This window comes from Perognathus longimembris, chromosome 17 (assembly GCF_023159225.1).
Source record: "Perognathus longimembris pacificus isolate PPM17 chromosome 17, ASM2315922v1, whole genome shotgun sequence".
Classification (NCBI taxonomy): domain Eukaryota; kingdom Metazoa; phylum Chordata; class Mammalia; order Rodentia; family Heteromyidae; genus Perognathus; species Perognathus longimembris.
In genome coordinates, this window is record NC_063177.1 from 23,282,184 (window position 1) to 23,303,225 (window position 21,042).

Here is a 21,042-nt window from a genome sequence, read left to right on the forward strand (position 1 = left end):
AGAGCACCCTCCTTGCCACCCTGATCATTACCATTCCTCCATTTTATACATGAAATCGGGAAGCCTGATGATTTAATCTGGACACAGAACGAGTTAGCAGTTGAGTCAATGTTGTGGCCCCAACACTTGACCTAAATCTTCTGCAGTGCTACTCAATCATTTTATTTCTTCATAATTGGGTTTCTCCACCTTTCTATTTTTATGTCTGGCCTCTGGATGAATCTTTCTATCAACCTGCATTCCTGAGAAACAGATGCTTCTTGGGTTTGTTGTCTTGTATGTGAACTGGCAGGGGGTTGGGGATGATCCAGAACTGAGTCCTAAACCAAACTTGACTGAGTAACTCAATGTTACATGATGTAACCTGTACAGTACTGTCTACAATGTTTGTATGTTCAAGGTTTAAGTTCCTTCTTGCCAGAGGAAATCCTAAGGTCAGGATATGCTTCAATTTCTGCCACTTCTGTATTTGTTTAAAAAAAAAGAAAAAGTGAATGAGGGCATGACTCAGGTGTTAGAGCACTTACCTAGCAAGCTCAAGGTCGCAAGTTCCAACCCCAGTTCCACCAAAATAAACAAAAAGTAAGCATACAATGTTTCAAAAACTGGAAAAAAGGTGAAAGTCCAAAGCCTTTATATATCAACAAGAATTGAACAACTGAACTATCAATTGTTCAAGGAGATTTTCAGTTACTTCACAAGATAAACACATGCATAAAAATGACAACAAAATAATGAAAACATGATGCCATTCTTGCTTAACTTTTCCTGTACATAGCACAATAGGCTTATTTATGAACTATTGTGCATTTTAAAGAACCATGGACTAATTTTAATAATATTTCTACCTAAATAGATTACAGGCTGAGGCTCCCTGATCTGAGTTGCTTGGAAACAGAAATATTTCCCATTTCAAAGATTTTTGCATTTCTGAACATTGATATAGATACTACAGGTTGAGCATCCCAAATCTAAAGCTATCCCAAATCCAGTCCTTTCCTGGATGGATAGATTTTTTTTTTTTTTCTCAAATTTTTATTTTCAAACTGACGTACAGAGAGGTTACAGTATCATACGTTGGGCGTTGGATACATTTCTTGTACTGTTTGTTGCCTTGTCCCTCATGCCCCCCTCCCTCCCCCCCTTCCCTCCCCCCCGCCCAGTTGTTCAGTTCACTTACACCAAACAGTTTTGCAAGTATTGCTTTTGTAGTTATTTCTCTTTTTTTACCCCGTGTCTCTCGAATTTGGTATTCCCTTTGAATTTCCTACTTCCAATACCAGTAAACACGGTTTCCAATATACTCAGATAAGATTACAGAGATAGTGTAGGTACAAACATAAGAAGGTGATACAAAACATCATCAATAATAGAAACTACACATACACATAGGACGTTGAAAGTAGTTATAACTGTGATATATCACTTGTTTCCATATCATGGAGTTCATTTCACTTAGCATCATCTTATGTGTTCCTAAGGGTATAGCTATTGGGCCTTGTGATGCTCTGCTATGGCTTGCCTAAACCTGTACTAATTATTCCCAATAAGGGAGGCCATAGAGTCCATGTTTCTTTGGGTCTGGCTCACTTCACTTAGTATAACTTTTTCCAAGTCCTTCCATTTCCTTACAAATGGAACAATGTCGTTCTTTCTGATAGAGGCATAAAATTCCATTGTGTAAATGTACCACATTTTCCTGATCCATTCACTGGATGGATAGATTTTTTTTAATGAGATTTCATGGTATTTCAGTTTGGAGGTTGGGAACACTCAACTTGAACCAAAGAAGAAAAAACAGTGATTTAATCAACATGAATTTATGAAGGTCAGAATTGGACGTGAGCCTCACTAGATTAACATCAAGATGTCAGCAGGACCATGGTCATTTCTAGAAGTCTAAAGATGGGATTTCTTGAGCATTCTGGTTAGGGGGAAAAAATCCTTTCCTTTCAGTTTGGGGACTGAGATTCTCATTTTCAGGAGGACTAGCAGCTGGTACCTTCCCTGGCTTCTGGAAGGTTCTATATCTTATGGTTTATAACTTCCCATGCATCTTCCAAGCCAAGAGCAGCAGGTCAAGTCATTGCATATTCTGATTCCTTCCTTCTTTCCTCTTCTCTTTTCCTGATGCAGTAGAATAGATCTCCACTGTGTGTGCGCGCTCATGCACGCGCACATGTGCATGCGTGCATGTGTGCACAGTACTAGGGATTGAACTCGGGCTTGAGTGCTGTCCCTTTGCTTTTTGCTCTATCACTTGAGCCACACATCCACTTCTGGCTTTTTGATGGTTAATTGGAGATAAGAGTGTCACAGATTTTCCTGCTCCGACTGGCTTTAAACCATAATCCTCAGATCTCAGCATCCTGGGAAGCTAGGATTACAGCACCCAGGCCCTGAGTTCAAACCCAGTACTGTTACACACACACACACACACACACACACACACACACACACACACACACACATCTTAAGCAACCAAACAATGTTGGATGGCTTAAAGGGATGTGTGACCAATGTTGTTGTCAAATGAAAAAACAACGCTGTCAATTGGGGCATTGTGACCACCTGTGTGTATATATATATATTTATAACCAGGCATACACGTGTATGTATAAGCTTGTATTCCTACATGCCTGGGACATGTGTGGACATGAGTGTGTATGTGAACATACATGCACACACATGCAGAGTGAGATGGAGAGAGAAGGACGGAGGAAGCACACACAAACATCACCCAGGCTTCACCATAGAGTCCAAAATGCACAGTATGTCAGTTCCTCAAGGATAGAAATGTCTCCCAGGACTCTGGCCTTACAATGCTGACACCAAACTCTTGGCTGAACCAGGATGAGTTTATTCTGAAAGCAGATGCAGTTGATCCTTGAGGAGTTTCTCTACAGCTTTAATGTTTGTTTGTTTGTTTTATGAAGAACATCTTTTGGTCCAGGAGAGGATGTTGGAATGTTAAGCTCCTCTGTTTCTAGGATCTCCTTTAGATATTCAGTCTTTCAAGTGCCACACTCTCAGTAGACTGTGGCAGTATTTCAGGAGCTCTTCTTATAAGTAACATCAGTCCTCCAAGTGCTTCAGGTAAATCAACAGAAACCTCCTGACTTCTGAGGACAGATACCTGAAGTCGCACAGTGTTCTGGGGGGTCAGGCAAAGATTCTTTGATTATCTATGATGGGCACAACCAGAATGGGGAAAGAGATTAGATTAAAACCCACCTGGCCAAAACTGAGCCACATGGGAACCACTGATTGTAATAACTCTTTCCTACTGAAGGCCCCTTGCAATTAGGGAACAACTCTAGCCTCCATGCTCCAGGTAGAGATGGGAGATGCTACCAAGCCACCCAGCCATGGTTATACATTACTTTGCAGATGCCATGAGGGGGATAGGACACACCTTTCCACTTATTCATGTGCAATAAAACTTATTGGTGTATACCACACGGACTGAAAGACTCTATCGTTGACCTAAGTGATACCCTCTTACCTTAAAATATAGACCCTACTTCCTTTATCACATTGAGTATTCTTGCTGTATTTGGCCCCATGAATCTAGGGAAGAAGGGAATAGATAAAACGGAGAATGATGAAAGGGGTGACTAATGAAGGAGCAATGGACACTTAGGTGGACATGTTAAACTGTAACCTCCTGTGCACCCTATGAAGCTCAGAAAAGAAAATAAACTATTGCTGTTTTTTGACCCAAAGATAATAAAGCATGTTTTGTTCACAGTGTTTTGGACTATCATACTGATTATCAACTCAAGTAGACTACTGCATTTGATCTCAATTTCTTTTTTTTTTAGAAAAGCATTGATGTAAATACAACAGTGACTCTTTTGTGTACAATGTTGAATGCTTGATAGCTGTCAGTTCTTTCCCAGTGCTCAACAGACACAACCTAGATGCTATTGGCCTTTGTAAGCTTAAGTGAGACCTCAATAACGAATGAAATGAAAATATCATCGTTATCACCAATTAGCTGCTGGATCCAATAATGGCTATCACAACTTCCCATTTTTATGGTTGTGTATAACCTGATGTTGTAATCATTAGTAACAGAATCTGACATTTGCATGAAAGTCAATTGCAAGCTTGTGAATTTCTATTACTTTTTTTTACAAAAGCAATAAAATGTTTTGTTTAGAATGCTTCCGAGAGCACTTGATTTTATAAAGTCATTTAGGTGTACCCCTCTGCCTCAAATTGAGATAAAATATATGCTTCTATGAGGGTACTGTTTGGATGTGAGGTATTGGGAGCGTTTTAGGGATAGCATGAGGTGTGGTCACTGTCTAAAGACACTGAAGAACAGGTTAGCTATTGAACTGAACGGGATGGCAGGGATTCTATAGTAGTGTTTAGGGATGGTCACTAATATTTCATTCTGATTATACAAGGCAGGATTGTTGCTTCCACTCTATCTTGAAGTCAGACAAGAGCCATGGTGACCTACTTGGGCCAATTAAGTGTAAGCTTAAGTGACAGATGTCCCTCCAGGCAGAGGCCTTTCAGAACTAGAACAAACATTTCCATATTTCTTTTACCTGCCGCAAAGGCCAGGGAGATTCCCAATGGTAAAGACTCCAACAAACTAAGAAACCAGGAGAAACCCCTATTGTGGTGCTAGTGAGAAGCCTGAATCAGAGGTGGTCCACATTGTGGCTGTGCCACCACACCACGTTTGAAATCACAGGCACAATGGAAGGGCCCCACCAGGGCAGCCAGAGACCTGTTAGATAATACCCAGGGCATATCAAGTCTTTGCCTTTTCCCTCAACATCAAAAAGTTGGCATTCTTTTTTCCATAAAAAAAAACAAGGTGAGATAATCATGTATGCATCTAGGAAACCAGTTGCTACAGCAGACTCCGCTCTCCCTCTAGTCCTTGAATGCCAGTATCTCAGCCCACATCACCCTGACTACCAGCCTGGGACAGAGCTAATGGATATGGTCTTCGGAATCTACACCACCAAGCCAATCAGGGATCCAGAACCACAACAAATGTCCACCCAAATAGCCACCCAGAGCAGGTCCGGGGACTGGCATGCACCTCCCACAGAGACCCAGGGACAGCTGGACATTAGACACTTGGTATCATCAAGATGATTTCTTAGTTCTCACAGGAAAACAGATCTGCCCATCTCTCCTCCTCACATCCAGCCTTCACCACCAACCCCTGGAACACACCATTCAGAGTGATAACACCAAATTTCAGCAGTTATAAAATTCAACAGAGTTATAAAAGATGAGGTTGGCCATTACTATAGAGTTTTATGAGTCTCCGACAGTTCTCCATGCTGAGGAACTAGGTAGACTCTGATCCAGCAAGAGCTAGACAGGCTAAGTTACATGTTCCTGAGTCTGTCCATGCACCCTATATTGACACATGTCAAAGCAGTCCTTGTGTCACAGCTTTGTTCCAGGACTGCTAGTCCTTGCACCATGAATTGTTTAGATACCAAACACGGGAGGTCCTGAAGCCTCCATGAGAAAGGTGTCCTCACCAAGTACTAAGGACTGAAGTAGGAGGACCGATGCACAACTGGGCATAGTGACCCCATCTATGACTTCTGCCTAAGGTTTTTTGGTTGTTTTTGTTTTGTTTTGCTTTGTTTTTTACTAAATTGTCAAGGTAATTGTGGGGGAAAGCATTTTCCCATCCTGTGCTTCAGTTTATCTGTAAATCAGACATGTGAGATAGACAATTAGATCTGAAATGATCTTGGTTCAAAGTCATCCAGTCACATTGATTACTACCAAAACAGAAAACCCATGGTGTTATCTCTTCCTTTGCACTTTGAGGGGATCTAAGGCATTCTTTGCACATGATCAGGAATTGCTGGAGGCATCCCCATATTACAGGAAAGTCTGTACATTGCACAGTCAGAGAGTTTCCTGGGTATCTCACTGTAGTTTTCTGCCTGATTAATTGCAGGGGCATCCAGATACTACAGGATGGTTTAAGAAGTGGTATACTGTACAATCTGAGAGCTTCCTGGGCATCTCTCTGTAATTTACTACCTGGTTCTTGGCTTCTGATTTGGATTGTTTTACCATCTCCATCTGTTGGTCATGGAGCCACAGTGTAATCTATGACAAAGCCTGAATAAATGCAAAGGGCTCTTTAAATTTATTATGTACTACTGAGGCTACTAAGGATACTTGGTAGAGAGCTGAAAAACTGAAGTTGAAATCTGGCTTCCCAAGGAGAGTACGCTGATCTCATTCCCTTCCTTGGGAACCAGGTAAGAAATCCAAAGCTCTGTTTCCACTGGGCCACCATGGCTTGCCCTCCGTTCACATACAGTTGTCGCCAAGATCACCATGCAAGATGTCACACATGCTGTCAAAAATGCCTTATTCGGAATTAGCCAAGGAGAAAAGAAAGAGAAAAGGCAGAAGGACCACTTCTCTCTGAACAACACAGTTGGGCTCCTGGCTAGAATAACTGCCCAACTGCATGGTCTAAAGTTTCATTTCAGCTTTTCATGTGGGGATTCCTTTAATTCAGCTTTAAAATATAAAGGGGATTATATACACAGAATGGCTTGCCAACTGAGATTCTAAAACATACTTGAAATATTCCAAATTTCCTAGAACTAGAATCCCAGCATCTTCTTGGCTTCTGCCAACATTGAGATAGGATTTCCTTTCCTGAGGCCCCAAAATATTCAACCTCTGTTTCATGGAAGGATCCTAAGATCTTCACAATTTGTTTGTTTGTTTTGTGCTGGCCCTGGGGCTTGAACTCAGAGCCTGGGTGCTGTCCCTGAGCTTTCTAGCTCCAGGCTGGTGCTCTACTATTTAAACCACAGCTCCATCTCTGTTTTTCTGGATAGATAGTTGGAGATTAGAATCTCATGGACCTTCCTTCCTCAGGCTGGCATTTTTTGTTTCATTGTTTTTGGGGTTTTGCCAATCCTGGGCCTTGAACTCAGGGCCTGGGCACTTATCCCTTAGCTTTTGTGCTCAAGGCTAGTATTTTACCCCTTTGAGCCATAGTTCCATTTCTGAATTTCGGGTGGTTATTTGGAAGTAGGAGTCTCATGGACACTTTTTGCCTAAGCTGGCTTTGTGCCATGATTTCCCAGATCTCAGCCTCCTGAATAGCTAGGATTACAGGTGTGAGCCAGCGGTGCCTAGTTTCTTCCTTGTTTCGGGGAGGATTTTTTTTCTTTATCCAAACACAGTATAGGCATTCTATGTTTTCTACCCTTTCAATACATCTACCTCCACTAATCTTACAGATACTACAACCACATGACTATTGATTACAGCTAGCATATTGCTCATTCATCATAAGCAACTGACTAGACAAAAGAAGTGTTTCATTTAAGATGATTTAACAATCAAAACAAACCCAATTTTCATTCAAGAAAAATGAAGGATTAGGTAAAGAACTTGAATATAAAGAAGGTCAACAAGTTATGCCTTCTCTGACACAGAGAAATTTGCAGGTATTAAGTTCATAAGTATCCAACCCAGTCTTTTAACCAAGCATACTATTCTTCATCTCCTGGGACCAACAACAGTTTTCCCTCAGTTCTTTCTACCCTGGCTTCTTGCTGTATGATATGCTGGCATAGTTAGAGATGAATCAAATTATAGAAGCACATAATACTTAGTGCAGGGATAACAAATGTGCTACATAACTAGTACCATTGCCTATTGTTGTGCCCATGGCAGACATGATTATGTCTGTCAATCACAGCATCATATCCAGTAGTTCAAGGTAAGTCTTCACTGTTTGATTTGGACTTTGTTTTTTTCATTGAAACTTTCTAGTCACCCCTTTCCCTTCCTCTTCTAGAAAGGTGACATTAGAAACCTGTCATCACTAACCTTATCATAACTCCATACTTTTCATCAATGTCAATAAAATTTATGTATGCTCACATTGAGTAAGTTATGGGACGATTTTATTGACTAAATCATGATGAATCTTAAATTGCTTAACACTAAGTTCCCTCTTCCTTTTAACTCTCCCTTTTAGTTTCTCAGGAACTATAAATTTCATAGCTACTTCTGTTATCTGCTTATGAGGGCACTTTTCATGCAAAGTCAGCCAAGAAGAGAAATTATGCAAGACAATTGAAGGTATTATGTAAAACAATCGATTCTATGACTGACTGAGAAATGCAGGCCAACCTGGACTCTAAGCCAACAATTCCCACAAAAATCAGAGCTACTGGACACACCTGGCAGGCATCCAGTGTGAAAATTAGAAAGCAGATCTCCTGTAGGTTTCTAGATTCCTTTCTGCTACACCTTCATTCCGATGGCTCTCTGGTGTTTCTTGTTGAAAATTCCTTTTTTAATAATGTAGAAAGTGAATGTTTAAAAATCTCCTGAATCAATAAAAATAAAAGGCACTTGAGTGAAGAAGTGGAATATATTCATCATAAGGGAAAAAATTAAGCAATGGACATATACAATGAAAAGCAAATAGTGACTTACACCTATAACCCAGATACTTGGGAGACAGAGATCAGGAGTATTGTGGGTTTGAGGCCAGTCCAAATGAAAAGTTAGTGTGACACCCCCCCACACACCCAACAGAGCAATTTAGGGCAGTGATTCACATCTGTAATTTCAGCTACACAAGAGGGATGAGGAAGAGGGCCATTGTAGTCTGGGGTTGGCCTCAAGCAAAAATGTGAAATCATATCTGTAAATTGACCAAAGCAAAAAGGGCTGAGAGTATGGCTAAAGTGGTATAGTGCTTTCCTAGTGAGTGCAAAGACCTGAGTTCTAACAGGAAGGAAGGAAGGAAGGAAGGAAGGAAGGAAGGAAGGAAGGAAGGAAGGAAGGGAGAGAGAAAAGAAGGAAGGAAGGGAGAGAGAAAAGAAGGAAGGAAGGGAGGGAAGGAGGGAGGGAGGGAGAAAGGAAGGAAGGAAGAGAAGGAGGGAGGGAAGCAAGGAGAAAGGAAGGAAAGGAAGGGGAGAGAGAAGAGAAAGTAAGAGAGAAAAAAGCACATATGCAAAACAGTACTGTGTTTCTGTTACTTATATTGAAATGTAATTGGTATGTGTAAGGTACAGATTTCTTAAAGACACGATTTTATGAATTTTAGCTATGGTAACAATTATCTAACCACATTACTTTGATCAAAATACAGAGTGCTCCCCTGAGGCTCCCTCAGTCCACATCATGCTGACCCCCATTATCATAGGTTAGATTTACCTCTTAACTCCAAAACACTGTGAAGAATCATAGACTCATATTTTGGTGAAGGAACAACTTTCCTAGCAATGGAATAATTCCCCTAAAAGTCTTAGTGACCTGCATACACTTTGATTTATTAATCCCTCAGCTATGGAATTAAATGCAGACCTTAATGATGATATTTTATCAGCCATTTCCACAACTTACTATTTGTAATTAATGGGAATGGCATAATTTCCAACTCTGGAAAGAAATACTTAATTATAGTGCCTTAATATGTACAGACCTCTATGAAGCATTTAAAACTTATTGTTAATAGAGACTATGTAATGGTTTGTAAGAAGCCTAGACACATTAATTAAGCAGATCGTATGGATTCTTAGGCAGTAAAACTCATGTCTGATACTGAACTGATGATACAGGAGGAGAGGGGATTCATGAGAGGTTTGCAAGCCTGGTTCCTTCCCTTCCCATCCATCGCTTCTCTCGCCCTCTGATCCACTCCATGTGAATGAAATTGGGAGGTCATTATCAAAGGAACCTGTTCTATGGATCTGCACAAAATACTGGGCTTCTCTGTCACCTGGAGGGAAAAAAAAACAACTCCATTGCCTACACAAAATGTTTGGAAACCAATTTCTGTATGAGATCCTAGTGGATCCCATTCTCAAGATTCCATGCATTTAGATTTGCAGAGTCTCTAGTTCTATCTATCTCTCTACCAGGGATTTGCTGAGCTGCCTCTCTTGGTTCTCAGGAGCCTTTTTGGCTTAGGGTTACAATGGCTTTGTGTATGAGGAGCAGGGCCAATGCCTTAGAGCCCTATTCCCAGCCTCCTGTTACCTTCCCATGAGTGGGAAGCAAGCCTTGGGCTTTCTTTATTGTGATCTCAGCTTCCATCTTTCCTTTTGTACAGCCTATGTTTCTTTCCATTTCAAAGAAATCAGAACTCTTAATCCAATGAGGTCACTTCCCACATATCACTGGATATGACCGCATATCCTTCCACTTCCGATCCACAACATTGAAATAAGCAAAAGGCAGAAACTGCACCAGACTTCCTTCCCTTTGTCTGGAAATCACCGTCAGGCCTGGTACCTACTCAGCACTTTCAGGATCTTCCTCCCTCCAGCTGTAATGACAACACTACCCTGCTTCTCTGCTACCTTTCAAAGGCATGAGAAGAGCATGAGAAGAGCAGAGAGACTGAGACTTAACTACCCCAAAACGCCAGCTTTCAAATAGAAGCCCTGGCCCTTGCCCTCCACCATGAAGGTCTCCACAGCACTTGAGTGCCTCCTGCTTATAGTGGCTGCTATCAGCTGGCTCAGCCAGCTAAGGCCCCTGCCTCCTTCCCTCCCATTAACTTTAGAATGACCACAGAGCAACTACTTCATGGTCTGCTCATTGAAAATGGTGAAAGTGAGCCAGTATGGCAAAGCCAGTTCAAGAGAGCCAGAACTTAGAGCCCAGGCCACTGGTGCTATTCCTTGAGCTATTCTGACACCAGATTTGGGAAGAGACTCAGCAGCAGCCATTATGTCAACACCCCTCACATTGTCTAGAAGACAATTACTTAAAGGTGACATTTTTAGATCATGATCCACCATCATTTCCAGAGAGATGTTTGTGAAAGGACAACCCAGAAGACACTTGGCATATAACATGATTGACTCTGAAGGCTGTGGGGGTCAAACAGCTGGGAAGCAAGTTCTTAGAACTTATCTTCTCCGTGTTAGAAGGTCTGGGTTAGCAGATGACATTCCTCAACCTTCATGACAGTGATGAGAACCTCCAGAGTTCAAAAGAGGAAGCTGACTCCTGGGATGCATTTTGTCCCTGGGACCTGGACCACAGCATTGAATTTGACAGTGGTGACTCCTATGTGTCCTCCTGCCTTTTCTTCCTCTAGTGAAGTGTCTGATGTCTCATTCATTGTTTTTAGAATTAGTGACCACACCCTAGTCACCTGCTGCTTTAGCACCGTCATCACTAAGAAGATTCCCCACACAGCAGCTGAAGAGCTCCAGAAGAATGCCTGGAAAACTGTGATGTGAGTGGACCAGGCCCATATGCCCAGCCAAGTGGAGGACCAAGGGACACAGGACAGGATTCATAACCAACTGAATCAAATAAAGTATCTGATCCAATGGGTTCTTTCACCCCCAGAGAAGGCATTCACCCAGGACAAGGAACTCCTAATCATCCAGCGTATCCTTCCAGAGCTCAGTGGCAGTGTCCCGGTGCCTTTAGCTAGGTGCTCCAAGAGCTTCCACTGGGAAAGTAAGAGCAAGGTTCCCTCCTTCTACCTTTTCCCATCCTCCTCTCCCAGATTCGAAAAATTGCTACTCAGATCTAGGGCCAATTCTGCCCCTGACAGAATCCTTAAGGTACTCCAACCAACCATGCCCTCTCCCCACCAGATTCAAGACCAAGATGGATGAGATAGATCTGTGCGCAGTGGTCAAGGTTTCTATGAAGCATCTGGACTGAAGTTTTCAAAATCCAGAAGCATTGGAGCCATCCTCACCTGAGCTGAAAGATATTCAGAGTCTGAGAGAAGTTTTATGTATTTTCCCCAACCTTTCCTAGGTGCAATGCAGCAGGATTTTATCACAAGGCCTCTCAAAGAGTTGTTTAGTTTAATAATCAAAATCATAGTATTTCTTACATAGTATTTAATCATATTTAAGTTAGTGATGTTTTGATTTTTCCCTATCAAACAGAGGGAATGTAAAACTACAAAAATAATTGCTGTGGCATGTATTTTTATACGAACTCAGTTAAATTCCTGGCAAACAGTTCCTGTTCTCAGAGCTCCATCTGTGTATCCTCAGAAGACACAAACTCTTCTGCATTGAGAGGGACTTGGCATTCCTTTGAGCCAAGTACTCTCAATTCATGTTATCATGTGCCCGTGGAGTTTTCAAAATAATAATATGTGTGACAGTCACCTCCTTGCTCTTACTTTGCGGGTGGAATGTCCAACAGGGAAAGAACTCAGGGCAGCGTGAGTGATGGTTGGAAGTATGTTGGGACACTCGGTCTTTTGGCTGGGATGGAATCAAATGTGGGAAACTGGCAGGACACCAGCGCTGTTCCATCTGGCACCAGCCCTGACTCATTAGTGACCCTAAGCCTGTTGCTTTTCTCATCACACATATCTTTGTCCAAACTCTCTCTCTTGATCGTGTGCAACTGTCTACAAACTTTCTCCCTGACCCCAAGTTTTCTCCGTCTAATCAAATTCTCAACTCCAGAGTAAATCACAGGAGCAAAACCAGAATTATTAGGAAACTAAATGTCTACAACCCACATCAACTTAAGAATTTTCATGATGGTGAATCTTCAACATGCCCAGTTGCAAGGGAAGGATGGTGTGTGAGAGAGATTGCTAATGAATGAGGCTCCAGGGGAGCTTTTTCCAGAAGGAAGGAGAGGTGGGTCAGAGAGGAACCCTATCCACTCTGAAAACACAGAGGAAGCCGAGTTTCTGAAGTGAAGTGTTATAGCCAAGTTGTGAAACTCTTAAACTTCAGTCTAGGAAGTGAGAAGGCAAAGCAGAACTCAGAAATAAGTTCTAAACTAGCAGAGAGAAATGGCTCATTTAGAGGCAGCACCAGGAAGGACAGCCTGATATCTGAGCACGGAATGAGAGAAGGAAGGGAGGGTGTGGGAGCAGCCACTGCAGTGATGCCTGAAAGAACAGGAGGACAAAGTCAGCTGGTAGCAAAGAAGAGGTGAGGAAGAGCAGGCAACATTGGAATGATCATATGTATAATGTAGTAATAAGGAAAGTAGCAGACCCTAGCCATAGACACCTACATCTCTGACACTTGCACAGACCAACCATCTAAAGGGCTGACTGTTCTGAGACTCCAGATCCATTTATTTTTGTTGGAGTGTGAATGTGCCTTTCCAAAATTTATATAGAAATCGAATCCCCCGTGGTCTTAGTCCATGCAGGGTGCTATACAAACGTACCTGGGGATTATGCAGATTGTGTAAAGAGAAGAGATGTGATCTGGCTCATGAGTCTGATAGCTAGGAAGTCCAACTACTATGACGCTACTTTTGGTGAGGGCCCCTGGCTCTGTCCCACCATGGCAGACAACTAGCAAGGAGAACAGCCATGTGTGGGAGGGGCCCACACATGGGATGACCTTGTTTTTTAATATCCCACTTCCATGGTAACTTACTCCTACATGACCCAAGCCACTCCTGGAGAACAGTATTACTCATTCATGAGGACAGAACCTCCAGGACCAGAGTCAGCTCCCATACCCCACTTCTCAAAGTTTGCATCCATGGTGGTGATATGAAGAGTGGGGCTTTCGAGAAGAGAAAAGTCAGATGTAAGTGAGCACCCTGATGAAAGAGGTCTAGGGGAACTTGATTTGCCCGAGGAGGTCAAATACAAAGTGCAATCTCTGATACCGATCAGCTTCCACCTTGGTCTTTGACTTCCCAGCATCCAGAACTGGAAGCAAAACAGTTTTGTTGTTTCTTTATTAGGGGGCAGAGTGCACAAAAAGTCTCCACCCAGTGCTCGATCTTTTTCTCTCACAGCCTCAAGGCCAAACTGGACAAAGGCCTGTGAGTCAAAGGTTTCTGAAATCCTAGACCATCATGGTAGAAGTCCTACACTGTAAAAATTCACCGGACCAGAGCAAAAGACACCACCCATACGTTAGACACTTCTGTCATTTTTTCTATCCAATCACAATGATTTTTGTACAAAACACATTAAACACAAGAGGTGGTAGGCAACATGTTATCTTATTTAAAGTAATTGCTGTTTGGTGCCCCCTCACTCAAATATTAATGCTGGGAAATCTATGTCCACATGAGCTGGATCGGATCTGGGTGTTTCGAGTCACTCTCTTGCAAACTGGGGACCTAGACCTGGGGCAGTGACTGGGAGCTGACACACTGCCTTCTGGAATCACCTCTATTTCACCCCAGGCAGGGGCGGATGATTACTGTAGTCTGTGACTCACTCAACTCCCTTCCTGTGTCTCCAGCTTCTTGCTTTCTTCCCACAGCTGCCTCCTAGGTACCATCTCCTGTCAGGAGCTGGCAGGGCCTGTACTCTTGCCAGAGGCTCAGGCATAGGAAGGAAGAAGTCTTCTGGCAAGAGCCTTCCAACAATGCCAAGGAAGGAGATGTTTAAATGCCTTTGCCGTCCTCCTTCCACTGATGTTTCTCCAAGTCATTCCTTAGACTTCTAAGGTTCTTTGCAGGAGAATCCACTCCCATTGCTCACCCTCATAATGCAACTTGTGTAGGCTTCTCCTCCATCCCCATCTCACCACACCATCCCTTCAGCCCTTATCCCTGAAGCCCTTCCCAAATGAAGTGTATGCACCTAGGCACTAGCCTCAGTTTATATTCTACTGATTAGTTGTCTTATAGAGTTAATGGCTTTTCCTCTTCTTTATGCTAATGCCTGGATCTCAACCAGCAAGTTCACTGGGGCCTGGGCTCTGACACTTGATTCATGTGGTAGAGCTGAGATCAAGATCAGGGACCTAGCAACATGCTCCTTAGAGCCAAACCTGGGTCCAAGTGGGGAACCTGTAAGTCACAACCAACAGGGATGGGACTAAGATATAACCACTTAGCTAGAAGAACAGTGCTGTAACAGTGGATAAGTGAGCAAATATTTCAGAAATAATAGGAGTCAAGTCACTCCCAAAAATAGGAGCCAAGGAATAATCCTTAGAAAATACATGGAAAGGTTGAAAGTTGAAGAACACTTTGTGATATTGGCCTGGAATTAGAAATTCTAGAATACTAGTGTGGACTCAGGGTTTTACAGAAGGAAAAGAAGAGAAAAGAAAGAAAGGGAGGGAAAGGAGAAAGAAGGAAGGAAGGAAGGAAGGAAGGAAGGAAGGAAGGAAGGAAGGAAGGAAGGAAGGAAGGAAGGAAGGAAAGAAGGAAGACTACAGGGAGAGAAGGAAGGAAGGCAGGCAGAAAAGAAGAGAGGGAAAACAAATAGCTACATACATACATACATACATACATACATACATACATACATGCATACATACATACATACATACATACATACATTAAAGACTGAGAGGTGAATAGAGACATTACAAGAGATTGAGCCAATAATATAAATGAGCCTACATATGCATGAACAACAATTTCCTTAGTAACTCTATAGTATTTCAAACTGGAAACATCCTCCGATAACTAAGAGGATAAATAAACTGTGGCTTACTCATAAAATGAAATTTTACTTAGCAATAAAAAGAAAAAACATATTGAGCACAAGAATTTATACACAGAGTGTATATACTATATAATTCCACTTATATCAATTAAAAAATAAATGGTGCTCAATGGTGACAAGAAGCCACAAGAGTACCAACCTTTAGCAAATGCAATATTGGATAACTTCCATCTCAAAAGACGGTGGCTTCTGAGAAACCCAGTAGCTGAGTTAGAGCACGTTCACCCTATCAAAACTCACAAGCCAACCAAGAGAATTCTAACAAAGACAGAGTCTGGTTTATCCAACAAAGTCTGGTTTATCACCAGACCAAGCCCTATCTCTGCAAGAGACATCTGGAATTTGTCACAGCATCAGAGACCTAGAAGAGCAAGCCTCCTCCTGCCAGATACCTTTTCATGCTCTTCAACAACCAGGATGTAGTTCCCATCTGAGGATCTGAAGAGCTTTCAGACTCACTAGCATGGGGCTGTCACAGGGCTCTGGGTTTGGACCACATGACAAGTCCCATGCAGTGGCTTTGGCATTGCCCTCCCAACCTACAGGTCCCTCCCTCTCCCTGGCTGGGTGCAGTTTGCCACGCTGTCCAAGACAGTAGCTGGGAGAAGTGTCTCTGCTAAATCTCCAGAGGTGTAAGTCTCTCATTTCCGGTGTTGAGCTTTTTCCATCCTCCTCCATGAGGTTTCTCAACCTAAGCCCTGTTGACACTTTGAGCTGGAGAATTTTTTCTGAGGGGCATTTTCTATGCATGACAGTACGTGTGTCAGGATTTCTGGTGTTGTAGCCACCCAAAATGTCTCTAGACATTGCCAAATACCTCCTGAGGGCAAAGTCACCCCTTAGTTGGGAGCCACTCACTGGATGGTCAGCTCCTGTTGTGGCCTCGTCACTGTCACTTCGTTATCACACCATCAGGGCAGCATCATCCTTGTCAGTCATCGTTACTGACGCTCATGATGATGGAGCTCCTCGTCTAACAAGCTTTCCTGAATGGCAAGATGGCTGGTGTGGTTTCAGAAACTGCTTTTATGAACTAACTCAGATTCCTCACAGATTCCTCTAAGTTGGATGTCCTTATGCCCAAGTTGAATGATGAGCAAACTGAGGGCCAGGGAGCCGAGGCAACTTCTTCAGTGGCAGAACACAATGTGCCCACGTTGATATCACACAGAGCGCTCTGTTCTCTATGTTTTTATGTCACAGGCATCTCGTGTGTCCCATTATCCGCATCTCCTCCCGCTCCTGGTAAAGGTCAGGCACGAGCTTGGGGTTACAGTAAATCTCTCTAAAGAAAGGGAATCAAGTTGCTCAACTTAATGAAGCAATTCAAATTAACTGGCACTTTGTCTTCTATTGTAATAAAGCTTTTTTTTCTTGGCAACACAAAATAAAAATGAAAATAAGGTGGAAAACGAACTGGGGGAAGATACAAAACCTTCCTGGGTGATGTCAGTCTTCACTTGAATGGCAGTTACTTGTTACCAAAAAAAAAAAAAAAGATTAAAATTTAATAGGATTATACCTATAAGATTTTGCAATTTTATATCACATGGATATGCTATAGAAATGTATTAAAATAAACCAGGAAGCAGAGACTGAAGGATTCAGAGTTGGAAGCCAGACAGGGTAAAATTATTGAGGTCTTATCTCAAAACAAAAATAAAACAAAAGGGTAAGGGCATGACTCAAGTGATAGAGCACTTTGCCCAGTACATTTCATTTTTAAAACTACAATGGCAATGAAAGAAATTTGTGGCCCTGAAATATGCATACTATTGAGCCAACAAAGCTACTTGCACAACTATGAAGTATACAACAATGTAGATAAATATTTTCTAAAGCATCATAGCATCATTTAGGATCTCAGCAAAATATACTAAGGTCAAGTCAGGCACTGGTGGCTCATACCTATAATCCTAACAGCTCAGGAGGCTAAAATGAGAGGGTTGAGGTTCAAGCCAACCTGGAAGGAAAGCCTCGACAATGATAAACTCCTCCCAGGAACTTGGTGGCATTGTCCCAGTGCATTTAGCTAGGAGCTCTTTAGAGCTTTCAGCTGGGAAAAGTAAAATCAAGACTTCTTCCTGAGGTTCCCTTCTTCCCCATCCTCCACTCCTGGATCCAGAGAGAGATGATCAGGTCTAGAGGCCAATTCTGCCTCTAGCAGAAATCTCCAAAATGGAAATCTCAATAAATCAGACTTTAAAACTCAATGGAAAGCATCATTAACAGACTAGATCGGGCAGAAGAAAGAATACCAGAGATGGAGGACAAGGCTGAGACTGGTGACATCCAGATAGCAATAAAGAAAATGACAAGCAACATGACCACAACTTTCAAGAACTCTGAAACATGATCAAGGGATTACGTTTAATAATCTCTGGTGTAGAAGAACAAGCTGAGATACTAAAGACATAGCAAACTCATTCAATTAAATTGTAGCAAAAAATTCTCCAGATCTAGAGAAAGATAGGAGCTTCCAAGTACAGGAGACATGACCCGAGTTAGCGAAACTACTGCAAGAGCTATATATATATATATATATATATATACTAATTTTTTAAAAAATATCATACCCTGATTACCTGAAGTGATGGTTTAGCTAAATGTCCTGCTTCTCATCTGTCAATTCAACCTTACAAGGACTGTCCTCAAAGTCACCTGGCCATTCATACATGGAATGATACTACCCAGCTTCTACCATCCTTTGAGCCTCCTTCCTTCAACTGAAAACAACACATTAGAAAGGCAAATTACTAGCACTGTGCTAAGCAATTCCCATGCATTGTCCTATGGACTCTCCCAACCTTGCAGCAGGGTTTCCTCTCAGAGGCTCTGAGAAATAACCAATTTGCTCCAAATCACATAGCCTGTCAATGGTGAAAGTAGCACTGAAACCCATGTCTGACTCACCCCTGATCTCAGGCTCCTAAATATCCTTGCCTATATAATATCAAGTCCTGAAGTACAGAGAACACACGAGAGTTCTCACTGCTGGGAGGATTTAGATATCCTTTTACCCGCTCCATTTCCAGGAGAGTTGGAGGTGGAAGTAGATTCTAACATTGTTAAATCTGAGGAGAATAACATGAAGGACTGAATCAGCCTAATACAGGATTTCATGTGCTGGCACATGTCCCTGAGAAGGGTGCTAATAGATGGGCCAATGGAAGCCCAGATTTCAAAAGAAGTGTGCAGTTAAAGTTATTCAAGTTCAAATGCCAGGGCTGCCCTGGGATTCTGGGAGGGGACTCTAAAACACAGGAAGGAGAGTCCATTAGAATGGAACTATCATGCACCCCCCTGTTCAGCCATCCCTAATACAATCCCAAGGAAGCTCTTGGGACACTTCCTTAATCCACGCCTTAAATTGTGCTCCAGTGAGGTTGTGAGATTTTTCTTGACGAGGTCATAAGGATATAAGGATCAATTCAAAAGCTGCTTTTGCTGGGCCTGTGAGTTCACTAGAAAGCAGGACAAAAGCTGGCACCCAACTTCATACTTTGCATCTGTGCCCTTTGATCTGAGCCATTTCTCTCTTGCAATCTTTGGTGAGCACCCTGGGCTTTATAGAAAGGACAGATCACCGCAGACCAGCATCTTGCAACAAAAAGCAAGCAGTAGGCAATGCCACATCATCATCATCATCATCATCATCATCATCATCATCATGTGGCCAAAGGTAAAACTGCCCCCAAAAAGAGAACAGCCAAATGCTCAGGACAGGCAACAGGGACCGACTTGCTCCTGTTTCCCTTCAGTAGTGATGTTAAGTTCTCTCTGGGACCCCTCCACAGAGACCAAGAGAGAATGGCCAGCCAGGCCACGTCTGTGTCTGGGAACTTTTAATCATGGTGCATCCTTCTCATCTCATTCTTAGTGAAACCTAAGGCCTGTACTCCTGGAAGACAGCTAAGGATCTAAGGGAAGCAAAAGGTCTTGGTTGGGGGCTGCAGCCCCATTGAAATGCACAGGAAGGCAGCAGAGGAAAAGCATCTCAGCTTAGCTCTCCCCCATTCCACCACCCTGCTGCCCCTTCCTCACTCCAAAGTCCTTAGGGTTTCCACCCAGCCAGAGGCCAGCCACGTCTTCGGTGGAATTGGCACATATGTCTAAAGACACATGTTTGTGATTTTTCTTTTCTCCTGTGGCTCTTGAGATGGTTTTATGTCAAAGTCACATCACATGCACCACACAAGTGAGCTGGGGAGCACAGACAGCCTCCTAGTGTTCTCTGTAAGAGCTTGCGCAAGATCGGAATGTTCTGCTCCCCCTTCCCCTTCCCCAGGGCTCGCAGGAATCAGCCCTTGCAGCCTTCCAAGCCCCCCGGAAGACTTCCAGATGCTGATTTCATTTATTTTGTCGTTTTAGAATTACTTTTCTATTTAATGCTTGCAGTCTGGTAAGTTACATATTTTGCTACATGCATTTATTCCCTCTAAATTAAATGTACTGACATGATTCTTCTTCTTTTGGGTGTCTAAGGCTCTGTCCTGATGCGCACTCTCTCTCTCTCTCTCTCTCTCCTCTCTCTCTCTCTTTCTCTCTCTCTCTCTCTCTCTCTCTCTCTCTCACAGGCTTGCTAATAAACCTACTTTGGGCTTCATTGACCTTCCTGGTAAATACTGCTGTTTTATTTCTTTAAGTATAGTTTTTCTTTTTATTTCCTCCCCTTTACTCTTACTGGGCTTGCTTTTGTAGAAAGGAAAAACATGTTTTATGAGTGCAAAAGCTTTCAGAAGGAGATCCAGGGGAATGAGTAAAGTTTGGGATCAGGGGTAAACGGAAGACAGGCATGCTCCAACTAAGGGGCTTGTCCGAGCTGTCCCCTGCTCCCTCCATGCCTCCCCACCATACTTCCTGCCCATTTCCAGGCCCCCAGGTGCATGCCCCCCCCACAGGTAGAGTCCAAGCACTGCATCCCCCAGGAACAAGAGTCCAAGTGCCTGCATCTCCCATCACCTCAGTGACTAGAGCAACCTGTGATCTCAAAACGGCCTCATCAGAGGTTGTCCAACTAGAAACCTCAGAGTCTGAGAGGTAGAAGCACATGAATGTGATGCATTCTGCTGTGTGTGATACAGGGAGCCCCTGCCATCAGATCGCTCTCTTTTACTAGACTTCAACAACCGAACTTGGCTCTGAAACAGACCTCCATAGCTAACTGCAAGTCTAAAGTCCACCATCACTAAAAGGGTAACATTGATCAAGATGACTTGTGCTCATAACTGTATTTTTTAATTATCTTTCAGGGGTTGTACAAAGGGCTTTCAATTCAATGTGTCACTTGATGACTGTCCTCAAACTGAAACCACTTTGTACCGCTACCGAAAGTTAATTTAAGATAAACAGATCCACTCTCATCGTTTACTGGAAGCATCCTACTTTCTCCCTTCCCATGAGGCTTTGGGAGAGTCATTTGATCTCTCTTCCCCTCCATTTCCTTTATCTGCTGGGTGGGCGTGTTAATGAAGGGATGTATCTCTTTGGAACTATGCCCATAACCTGTGTAAAGCTCACAGAAAGGCATTTTCATCACTGACTCACCTTGCAGGAAGCCAGCACAGAATGGCTTCTTGGATGGCTGCCCACCGTGAGCACCTGCAACATGT